Genomic DNA, 12,444 nt, shown 5'->3' with positions numbered 1-12,444 from the left:
GATTGACCATGCCACTCACAGGCTAATATGTGATGACAGTGCTATCCACCATGCAGCACATGTGTTCATTTTCCATCTTGGAGTCCTCAGTGTCTGCTTTTTGCCTCCCCTTCCAAATCATTGATAGTGCATGCATGCCAAGGTTATGGTCATGTGGGACATGTGTTGTTCATGTACTGGATCTCTGGCTTGTCAGGCCTATGTGTGTGCTATGGTGCTCATGCCTGTTTCCATTTCTTGTCTTTCATGTTTTTGCAGGTAATGACGCACTTGATGCTGTAGAGGTGGAGGAGACCCAGGAGGAATCTCAGGCACGACCGGGCACCAGTGGAGGACGTGGTGGGGTGGTGGGTGAAAACCCAATCCTCCTGCAGACCATACTGTCCAGGGGTGTCTCTGGGTGCACCTCCCCAGACCTCTATGATTCAGGTGCTGAATCGGATGATGAGACTTATGGGCTGTCGCAGGTGAGTGTTTCTGACAGGGATGCTTTTCTGTCCAACCCACCTGCACCAGGGGTAGACCCTCTATGGGGATGTCAGTGTTGGTAACTCCGCCTTTGGCAGTTACAGATGCAGGGTCACACTCCACAACATCTGATCCTGTTCCTGGGCCAGCAGATCAGAGGGGGAATGCAGTCCTGCAGCCTCAGGCAGTGCCAGCACAGCAAGGTGCAGATCGCCTTGCCCCAAACAGGTGTGGTGCCCGCCGACGTGGTGGCCGAGCGCCACCAGGCAATACTGTATGGGAAAACTCCATGTACGGTATAGCAGCACAACAGGGAGCATCGGTTGAAATGATGGCTCAAGCAATGGAGAGGGTGGCCACTTCCATTCTCCCCCCTGAATGGCAGATGGAGCTCCAACAGCAGACAACAGAGTCCATTTGCCAATCACACAGGGAGGACATGGCGTCCAACAGGGACCGACGGGCGGCACTGGAGACTCTGCGCAAAGCCATATCTGTAGAGTCCCAGGGCCACAGGGAAGCCCTGAGGTTAGAACTCCTTTTCCTCAGGGAGAATCTGGTAGAACTTGAGGCTTCCCGAAAGTTTAGAGCAGAACAGCAGCTGGAGCAGCTCACACATTCGCTCTCAGCTGAGCTGCAGGCAACTTGTGAGGAGATCCGGGCATCACACGAGGCCATGCGTGCAGAAATGCAGGCAACCCGTGAGTTGCTGCATGGGGATCTCCGTACTATCTTCCTCCAGAACAAGACCTTCCACATCCGCATGCTTGCTGCCATGGATGACCATACCAGGACTTTGCGTGGGCTGCCTCCCATAGCACCGCCGCCTCCTGATGTAGCAGCAGAGGGTGAAGAGAGTGACAGCAGTTCTCCCACATCGGCGTAGCCGTGCAGGCCATGAGCCCATGGAGGCATTTTATTTTCCGCAATATCCATGCAGGTGGGTGTTAGTGTGCACCCTGTCCTGCAACCTCCTGGGTGGCCTCCCCCCCGGCCCACACATGGCCATTTTTGTTTTTTAATTTATTTTTTAATTTCTTTTTTTTTTACAGTGTGTTGCCTTGTGTGGCTCCCGTGGGCATCCACTGTGTATTCCAGCTGGGCACATGCAGGCTTGTCCTGTGTTTGGGTTAGATGCTTGGGTTCCTGACACACACACCCCTCCTGTTTCCCCTTTCCATGGGCTTGCAAAGGGTGTGACCAAGTGACAGTGACGTACACAGTGACATTGGGCTCCCATGAGCTGTGTGGGCAGTCTGTGGTCAAAACTGTATGGACATCCCTAGTGGGGATTGTTGTTGTATTGAACACTGCATGGTGTACTGATATGTGCTTGTGCATCCATGTCTTCCTCCTAATTCACAGGTACCTTCTTCATGTCTTCACAAGGCCGTCTCCTTTGCAGATGCAGTTCATGTTGTATGCAGTATGCTGACACATTTGCCTGACAGCAACCCTCTGCAGTTGGAAGGGGTCGATGTGCTGGCTTATCCAGGTTGTAAGACTTGCACTATTTTGATTTTGTACTGTCATATTTTGGCCCTGTTTCATCCTGTGTTGCTGTATTGTGTTGCTGGTAAGTATTTGTTTATGTGTGCTGTTTGTTATTGATTACTGGGAGCATATTGTCTGTGGCCTGTTTCCATTTGGGACTGTGCACTTTGTGACACTTGTGTCATGTGTTGTGCATTCATTTGTTTGGTTTCACATTGCATGACATGCCATGGTGTGTTGGGTAGCTGAGATGGGGAGGGTTGGGGTGACATGGCACTATTTTCATGTTGTATTTTGCAAGGGGTAGTCATTCATGCAGCATAAATGTGTGCCTTTTTGTGATACAGCATTGGTTGTCTTTCAGTAGGTAGGGATGCACACAATGTAACACTTCCAGGTGACCAATCTCAGGCTGGTATGGTTGTGACCGTTGACTGTCCCTTATGTCATCATCATTGATTGACAGCTGGTATGTGCCAGGGCTGTGTGCACTCCACAGGGGTGTGATTTTAGGTGAAGTAATTAGCCACCAGCTGTGTACGGGCTGCCTCACCACATGCCCTTTCCCTCCCATGCGCAGCGGGCGAGCATGTGGTTGGGGATGTGGGGGCACCACCATGACCACCCGCAGGTCCCGGCGTGTTGCAACGTTGTGCAGGACACATGCTGCCACTATGATCCTGCACACTACTGGGGGCGCGTATAGCAGCTGCCCACCAGAGCAGTCAAGGGAGTGAAAGCGTGACTTGAGCACTCCGAATGTGCGCTCCACTATGCCCCGGGTTGCAATATGGGCTGTGTTGTATCTTACCTCGGGTGGTGTGGTGGGGTTCCGAATGGGCGTCATCATGTGGGTGCTCAGAGGGTAGGCACTGTCCCCTGGGGAGGTGATGATGGGTATCATTAGTGGGGTTGTGACATTACTCAGTATCTGACATGCATGCATGTACAGAGGCATTTATACTCACCAAGCAGCCATGTATCGCCATGCCGCCCAGCTTCTAGGTCCCGGTTTAGGGGTGACATTCTGAAAATGAAACTGTCATGGGTGGACCCTGGATAGTTGGCATATACTGAGGTGATGATTCCCTTGGCATCACATACTACCTGCACGTTGATGGAATGCCAGGGCTTGTGGTTTCTATAGATGTGCTCAGTTGCCCTGGGAGGACGTAGAGCCACATGGGTGCAATCAATGGCACCGAGCACTTTGGGGAAGTGTGCCACCCCTTAAAAGTCCTGAACGGCAGCCTGCCTTTCTGCAGGTGTACTGGGCATGTATATGTGCCTTCAGACTGAAGAGCGTACAGTCATGATGGCCAACACCTGGTTGAGGCAGCGTGACTGCGTGGCCTGTGACACCCCCCCCACTATGGCACTTGTCCACTGAAATGAACCAGTGGCCAAGAAGTTCCAAGGGGCTCAGTGCTTGGGAGCACAGGGTGGGTGATGTGAGGTCATCCTCCCACTCACTCACCAGGTCGAGTATTATGTGTGGTGGGAACCTGTACCTCCCATACATCTGGTCATCAGGCATCCCAAAAAGGCTGGTCCTGGGTGTAAAAATTCTGGGCCTGGCTATCCTCCTCCTCCTGCGGTGTCCCACGACCACTGCTGCGAGGAATGATATATTCATCGCAGCGTCTGAGCTTGTTTGTTGTTTGTGCACACTTTTATGCTGCGTGGAGCCATGTACGCCTGCTTCCTGCTGGCGTGCGTGTTTCCGGATTAGCGCCTCTTTTTTGACACACGCGTTTCCCCTGTTCGGTTCCATGAATACGTGTTGTAGGCGTGCGTGTGGGCGTTCTGCGCATTTGCCTCCTGTACTTCCCCCGTAACACCCACATGTTCACGCGTTGTTCCCCATTCTGCGTGTTACGCCCCGTATTACGCCTACTTTTGTTGTGTGCGCCACGCTATGTGCGCGTAGCACATGCCGTTTGATGACGTGTGCGCCCGCGTGCGCCACGCAGGATTTTAGCGCACATCCCAGGATTTACACGCGCACAGACTTCCATGAATCGATGTGCGCGGCTTTCGTACACTTGCACTACGATTTTTGCGCTGGCGCCAGGATTCGCACGCTTTCGCACACTTGCACGGCGCACAATAATTCCATGAATCGGCCTCTGGATGTGTTTGAGCAGTATGCCAACCTGTCTGGTATCACGTTCAATGCACAAAAGTCATGTTTGTTTCCTCTGGGAGGTTATAGAGGGAAACGTGCAAATACATTGCCAGAGTTACCAATTAAATGGGAAGTTAACACATTCAGATACCTAGAAGTAGATATTTTTCATGACCCTAAAACAGAACACATACAGAATACACTAAAAGCGGTAGATAAAATCAGGAAATCTATGGACTTCTGGGTTAAGTTGCCGCTTCCATTAATGGGGAGAACTGCACTATTGAAGATGGTAGTGCTCCCGAGGCTACTTCATTACTTCACGAATGTCCCGTACCATATACCTAAAGTATATATTAGGAAACTCAATACAATATGTTGGGAATTCCTATGGCATAACTCGAGAGGCAGGGTGGCACTAATGAAGTTGTAGACCCAAGATACTCAAGTATTACAGGCAGCATGTGCACCATTTTTTTTTAAAAAGAGGCGATATGGACTGTAGTGCCGCAAGACCCATGACCGCCCTTGCTGCCGCAGCTGGGCTGGACAATATGTTATAGGGCTTGCTGTTTGTTAGGGAAAGAAAAACATTACTCCCCCCAGATTCCATTAGTGACATTGAAGCCGGAGGATGCACAATTTAGATTGAATGTGAAAAAGAATTGGGAAATCGTGGGGGTGGCGACAGTTGGAGATGTGCTACAGGGGGGTAGACAATTAACTTCAATGTACTCGCCCCAGAAACAGGTGTACATAGAGGCCAAGATATCATCCACACTACACTTCTTATGTGTCTTAAAAGGAAATGGCCAGGGACAGACAAGGCACTGCAGGAAGATGAGACAATAGAAACACTCTATGATATCTCAGAGGGCTGGCACGCTGTTTCGAGAATATATGAGACACTGATGTCGAGACCTGGGGAGCTGCTGGTGCAGACCAAGCGTAACTGGGAAGCGGATTTGCAGGAACTATTGACAGACGAAAGCTGGGGCAGAGTGATGGCTTATCATAAGAAAGAGTCTAGAAACGCTAAACTACAGCTAATCCAATTGTACATAACCCATAGGGCTTATTTAACCCTGAAAAAATATCCAAATTCAGTAAAGCACGGGAACAACACTGCCCGAAATGTGGACTGATTAATGCTGCCCTAGTGCACATGTTTTGGGCCTGTACAATGATCAGACAATACTGGGAAGAGACAGCCCACACTTTGGCCAAAGCAGGTATAAAACTGGACGTTAGATCCCCCACTGCTTGCTTGTTTGGGAGGTGTGTTAGACAAAGTAAACAAGGCATGTTAGTAAGTTGAGAGACTTGGCATATATCCTGGCGAAACGAAGAATAGCAATGGGTTGCAAAGCTTGCAAAAGCCCAGAAGTACGCAAGTGGTGGGAAGATCTCCAGTAATGGACACTGGCAGAAACCATACTGTGGCAAGACACGGCCTGTCGAGGCCAAAGTGAACAAAATGTAGATTGAGATTCCTGGAAACATATGTTACAAGTGTTGACAGTCTTGCCGCACAATGGTACCAATGAGGAGGAGCAAGCACAGGAATAACTGATATGATATATTTTATTTGTATCGCACTCATACACAAGTGTTTCAGAGCGCGACAAGGCAAGGGAGGGGAGGGGAAACAGGGGAGAACAACAAAAACGATCGTACTAGGCCCAGTGACATTGAGAACACACAAGTGCATGGGAAAGGGAAAGGGGAAAAGGTGCATTGAAAGGGGGAGAATGGAAAGTGCTGAGCAGAGGAGAACAGAATAAATAATAATAAATAAAAATAAATAAATAGATAATGGAGACAATAAACAGCAGTAGTGCAGCCAGAAAGTGGCAAGTGCTGTGTTTACGGTAGCAGACTGGGTAAGTCTGATAAGTGCAGAAAAAGAAGAAAATGTGGGTGGGGGACTGTATGGGTACAGATATAGTCCCCAGTGCAAGGGGTGACCAGGAGGCAGTGCAGGTAGGTAGCAGGGTGAACAAGTACCTGGGCACAGGGGACAGAGGGTGGCCAGGTGCACAGTGCCAAGAGAGAGCAGATCAACAGGGGAGAGGGGGAGTGAAGGCAGAAGCAAAGAGGAAGGTCTTGAGGTGCTTCCGAAACCGGAGATGGTTCTCCTCAAGTTTTAGAGTGGCGGGGAGGCTGTTCCAGAGGGTGGCCCCAGCCGAAGACAAAAATCTACCCCCAGCTCGTTTCTTTGAAAAACAACTGACCCTGAGGGAGTTCGAGGTAGAGGAGCGAAGAGCTCAAGAGAGGAGGTATTTACGGAGGGATAGCAGCTGAAGGTATTTTGGACCCAGGCCCCAGAAAGCTTTGTGGACAATGCAGAGGGTTTTGAATTTAATCCTTGCATTGACTGGGAGCCGCTGGAGAGATAAGATCCCAGGGCTTGAGGCCAAGGACAAGTCTTGTAGTCCTGTTCTGCATTAGTTGCAGAGGGCGAATAGTAGAGGCGGGTAGATTTAGAACGAGACTTGGAACTGCTCATCATAAGAGTTACAGGCTGTTGCATGCTAGTTTACTGGATAATTTGAGTGGAATAGGCAGGGTGGAAGGTGGGGGGAGTTGGGGGAGTTACGGAATGAACTGACATAATCAGTCATGCATTGTTATGTGAAGAATATAAAAGTCTGTACATTGCATTGTTGTTAAAAAAACTAAGTGTTACCAAAAAGAACTGTGCACACGACCGCCACCCCACCCTAATCTCATACAACCCACACACCAAACACAAACACTAAGACACATCCGAGGCACTGAGTCCTACCCTTATGGTTACAACAAGAAGGTCCTCTCATCCAACTCCCACATGTAAGACAAGGCACAGGGACGCCAGTTTCTCCTGGTTCTGAACCTATCCTATCATCCTATCCTCACAAACACATCTCGCCTGCTTCTCTTGCAGAGCCACATGAGAGCCATGATACTGCCCTTCTGTGGTAGCGGTGCGCGGTATAAATCAACATAACATGACAATGGTCATTTCTAGGTGTTTTACCACAACTGCTAAACTCGTGGTCAGGCCCAGTCTGTTTAATAAATTATATATCACCCATGGGCGTCGAGTTACAGGGGGAAAGAGGGCAACTGCACCCTTTGGCCATTGGCAATGGAGGCAGGAACCTCACTTTACCTTCATAGAGATGTTCCGTTTTCACTTTCTGAATGTACATCCGAAATGACTCTTTAGTGTCAGTCTGGCTGGAGATGAAACACCATTGACTCTAAAGTCATGCACATTGACTGCCCTGTTAGTAATAACGTGATTTTGAGCACAATAAGGGATCCTGATCTGACGTTGAATTTTTGGAAGGAAGTGTGACACGTTCTAAGTAGCTCAGCAGGTTCAGTGACTTGTTGCGATGTTATTAATAATAATAAAATAATAATTTCACATTTATATAGCGCTACGAACCCTCAGGTATCTGAGCGCTGCTTATTATTACCCACGGTGTGTGGTGCTCATTTATCGACCTCGGAAGGATGAAGAGCTGAGTTTGTCCCTGCCGGGATTGGAACCTATACGTTAGCAAGCTCTACACGGATGTCAAAGCTAGCTGTAAATCCTATGGCCTTTTGCAGTTCCTTATGAATGTAGGTGGTGTCAAAGGCACTGTTCAGCCAGGGGTTTGGCTGGCTGCTTGCGTCTATTCAGGTCAGAACTGGGGAAATGTCTGCCCCCATAGTGAAAATCAAACGTTGGAGCCCATGAACCCAAATCTCAGTTTCCTAATAATTGCTGGAAGCACAATAGAATCATGTATATTCAATTGAGCAGTTTGACCAACAAATAACAGCTTTAGAAGTATACTGTGCCATAAAACTCAAAGGTAGGTGAACACAAATCACAAGGTATTTGTGGGAATAATCCCAAAAATGTTTACAGAAAACGGGTACATTTAAGTTTAGGAAATGTTTCACTTTGGAAATGCCTTGCTTTTTGGTTTCAATGAAATTGCAAGCTACACATTGCCAAAACAATAGTGTGCCCAGCGTGTAGGAAGCCTGCTTTTAGCACAGATGGCCCCTCCCCAATGATATTTATGGCCTATGTATTCCTTCTGTGTACCTGTCAGGCCGAAGAAAGAGCAGGCTCAGCAAACAAAGAGAATGTAAGCATGTGATTAGCCAAGGCCGGTCAAAGGAGCACCTTAAGGGCCCCTGGAGTGTTGTTTGCTGTGAGGGCTGGGGGGGGGGTCAAGGCAACAATTGGGGGGTGCAAAAAGCAATTTGGGGGGCAATACGCCTATGAGTGAAGGTGAATTCACTGCTGTGGACCAAGGCATCACCTGCTTAGAATTAAATGCTGCCTAACTTTCCCGCATGTCGGGCAGCATTTCATTGTAATTGTGAACGCTGCCTGTCATGTGCACATGGGAAGCAGCGTTCACAACCACAAGTACACGCTGCCTATCATGAGACCGTGGCAGGCAGCGTTTATTCACTTTACACAGTGGAGTGCAACAATGCCGGGTAAAAGGCGGCGTACACACATGTACACAGCGTTTTGCTCTGCACATTTCCACACCACCGCACAAATGGAGAAACTTTGGTGGCGGGGACCGGTCCCCATCGTCAAATTACAAATAGGAGCAAAATGTGTTCCAAAATGTGGCTAACACAACACTCACTCCAACATATTACCTGTTTCTTGTCCACCTTTATTCCCCCATGCTTTGTCATATTTGTAATGCTTTCAAACCTTTATTTCTTGCGTGGCTTTTTGGGGAAGTTGAGTACTAGGTGTGAGGTGTTTCACCGCTTTCACACCAGCACCTTGTTTGACATGTTCCCTCCGAATCCCCGTTTTTAATTTTGCGTGTCGCACTGCCTTGGCTGCTGTGAAACCGGCTGTTGCTAATGACGTTGCTGTATCATGTCTGCCAACAGCGGTGCGAGCTGCGTCATTTACTTTTCGCATTTCAGGTGGCGGTGCAATGAAAGCAAGTTTTGAGGGAAACTAAAATTCATGATGTTGTCAGTTACTGTTTTGGCCCAGAGCAGTTACCGACTTTGGTCTGGCGTCGGCGTCCTGCTATGCCAACAGCTGCTGCTAAAGCTTCCCACAAAGAGATTGATGAGGGTCGGACCTGAAAAGAATTAGGGGGCGGTCTGGCTGATAGCGCGGAACAATGGGAACGAGTCACTAGTTCAAAGACAGTTTGATATACAACAGGGACCTGGCGCTGGGCACACATAATTCAATGTTGTCTCCTAGAGCTGAGTCCATTGTAATGGGGACAATGCTGTTTTTTGTGAGGTAAAGTGCATGCAAAGAGAACGGGATCAAAACAATCATGTAAATTCCTTTCATTGAAAATGTGGCTTTCAGTTTCACCATAGAAAAAGGGTGCTAGTAAAACTGGAGGACACATCGCCGCTCCCAATGATCAATACTAATCCATCAGTCAACCTGGTAAACATTGGCGGCCAATTGGTAAACGAGCGGGATGAAAAGGTCTTTAAAAGTGGATCGCTCCATGCAAGAATGTGCTAGCCAGGGTCTTCCTCCTCCACCTCACTGCACGCCAATATTAACCTGGGACGCTCTAACTATACCAAGGACTTTGTAAGCACACTGACTGCACTTTTATCATAATGTAATCTAAGGTGGTTGTAAATAGCGCCCTGCTGCCATTATTCATGGCGCCGCTGGACGTGGTTCTGTCAGCAAACATGAAAGCCGACCGATTTCGGTTTTATGTAGGCAGGGCATGGGTTTGGTACATTCCAGACACCTCCATAACGGTATTACCTGGGTAACATACCTCTCAACTCGCACGCATTGGAATGCATTTGTTCACCACCAAGCCTCCTACCTGTTCGTTTATTTGAGAGGGCTCTCACCTGCCCAAAACCAAATTCTCCTTTGTCACCAACACCGGGAATTAAAAGGTATGCTACAAAATGGCAACAGCCAGGGGAGCCAACTTTTACATTTCCCCAGGGAAGGCGAGGGGGTGGGGGGAACAGATTTTAAGGATGTTCAATTGAAAGCATAGGAATATTTAGTGGCAGGCAGATTGCTTTACCAGGGAGTGCCTGGGCCGCCCCTCGCAGTGACGGATCAAACCCTGTGGAGGCCCCTAGGCAGTCAAAATTTCGGGGCCCCCTTCGCAAATTATCTCCTAATGTGTTTTTAATTTTCTGCACTGCTTTCGTACCTCTTCTTTTTGGGTGCTGATGAATGGGTCTACAAAAAAGCAACGACAAACAATATTTACGCTTTGTTCAAGAAAATGAAAATAATTCTTAAGTCTCCACCAAAAATGAGTAAAAGTGCCTGAACAAGATAGATTAATTCTGTTATGGTAGAAATTAGACGGTGAAGTTAAATCAAACTTCATTATAACTCAGGAAAGCTAACTTAGTTGCGCAGAAGTCAGGTACCCTATATATATTCAGTGTTCTCGAAGCTTCTACTCGGTCTGGAATCGGCAGGAACTCACTACACACTAACTCACAGAAAGCTTTGTTTCTGGAGGTTTCCCATGCATGACTGCATGCGATCTAGTGGGATAACATTGAACTAAGTAGTGTGCATGTCGCCCGCTAGATGGAGATGACCATCCCTACCATACATTACACGTATTTAGGTTGCCCTGGATTTTATTTTTGAAAATTGTTAGCTGCCGGAAGGTGAGTTTTTAAGAGATAAACCTATGTGACTCAGATGTCTCCGGTTTATGTGCTTTAAGGTGTTAATGGGTACATTACATTAATACAGTATTTTCTCTATAGTCTGTATAGACTTTAATGTAAAGTTTTTGTTTGTTTCTTCGAGTTGATTCTTTTTTTCTATCTTTTGGAAACAATTTAAGAACACTTGATTGTAATTTTTTTTCAAGATCAAATCAATATTATTTTGATCTGTTGTCATGGTGCTCATAAACCGTTGCCTACTTTCCCTATTTGGTATTCAGGAACTGCAGGCCCAGGCAACAGCTGCTAAATGGTGCGAGTACCTTAGCATTATGTCATTTTGGCAAAAGTACTACTGCTCCACAGGAGTACAGGGATTAGTAGTGGCTAAACCGCCTACTCCGCCCACACACCACTACTAAACCAGCAGCGATCCCAATTAAACAATCAAAAATGCAAATAACTAATTAGAAAACACAAGTAAACCCCACCCTTGTAAGAGAACACATAAAATGCAGACATAGCATGGCACTCTGGGTACTTGAGGAGGCCCAACAATGCTGAAACATGTCTGGGGTTGCTTGTGTTTCCGTGCAGAGGGGACCTGGCCTAGCAGTTCGGGCTGGGCTGCTACCATTGGTGGCAGTACCTGACTGATTTGCATATGGCTGGACCCCTTTTGCAATGGCACAGACGGGCTATAAAACGGTGGTGTGGAAGGTTGCCCAGAGCATTGCCAGTGGTACAGATTCGTTCAAAACCTCCACCCATCAATTTTGTGGTCACAGTTTGTCTCACTATGTGAGAGAGGGTATGCCCAGACGTGGGTCCCTTGCTCGCTGCGCCATAGGGAACCAAGCTGCACCTCACTGAGGAGGCCCAACAACGCTGAAACATGTCTGGGGTTGCTTGTGTTTCTGTGCAGAGGGCACCTGGCCTAGCAGTTCGGCTGGGCTGCTATCATTGGTGGCAGTACCTGACTGATTTGCATATGGCTGGACCCCTTTTGCAATGGCACAGACGGCTAAAAAACGGTGGTGTGGAAGGTTGGCCAGAGTATTGCCAGTGGTACAGATTCATTGAAAACCTTCCACCCATCAATTTTGTGGTCACAGTTTGTCTCGCTATGTGAGAGAGGGTATGCCCAGATGTGGGTCGCTTGCTCGCTGCGCCATAGGGAACCAAGCTGCACCTCACTGAGGAGGCCCAACAACGCCGAAACATGACTGGGGTTGCTTGTGTTTCCGTGCAGAGGGGACCTGGCCAAGCAGTTCGGGCTGGGCTGCTACCATTGGTGGCAGTACCTGACTGATTTGCATATGGCTGGACCCCTTTTGCAATGGCGCAGGCGGGCTAAAAAACGGTGGTGTGGAAGGTTGCCCAGAGCATTGCCAGTGGTACAGATTTGTTCAAAACCTTCCAGCCATCAATTTTGTGGTCACAGTTTGTCTCACTATGTGAGAGAGGGTATGCCCAGACGTGGGTCCCTTGCTCGCTGCGCCATAGGGAACCAAGCTGCACCTCACTGAGGAGGCCCAACAGCGCTGAAACATGTCTGGGGTTGCTTGTGTTTCCGTGCAGAGGGGACCTGGCCAGCAGTTCGGCAGGGCTGCTATCATTGGTGGCAGTACCTGACTGATTTGCATATGGCTGGACCCCTTTTGCAATGGCGCAGACGGGCTAAAAAACGG

The sequence above is a fragment of the Ambystoma mexicanum genome, chromosome 6p, assembly GCF_040938575.1.
Source record: "Ambystoma mexicanum isolate Mex_15411 chromosome 6p, UKY_AmexF1_1, whole genome shotgun sequence".
NCBI lineage: Eukaryota > Metazoa > Chordata > Amphibia > Caudata > Ambystomatidae > Ambystoma > Ambystoma mexicanum.
Note: the sequence above shows the minus strand (reverse complement) of the source record.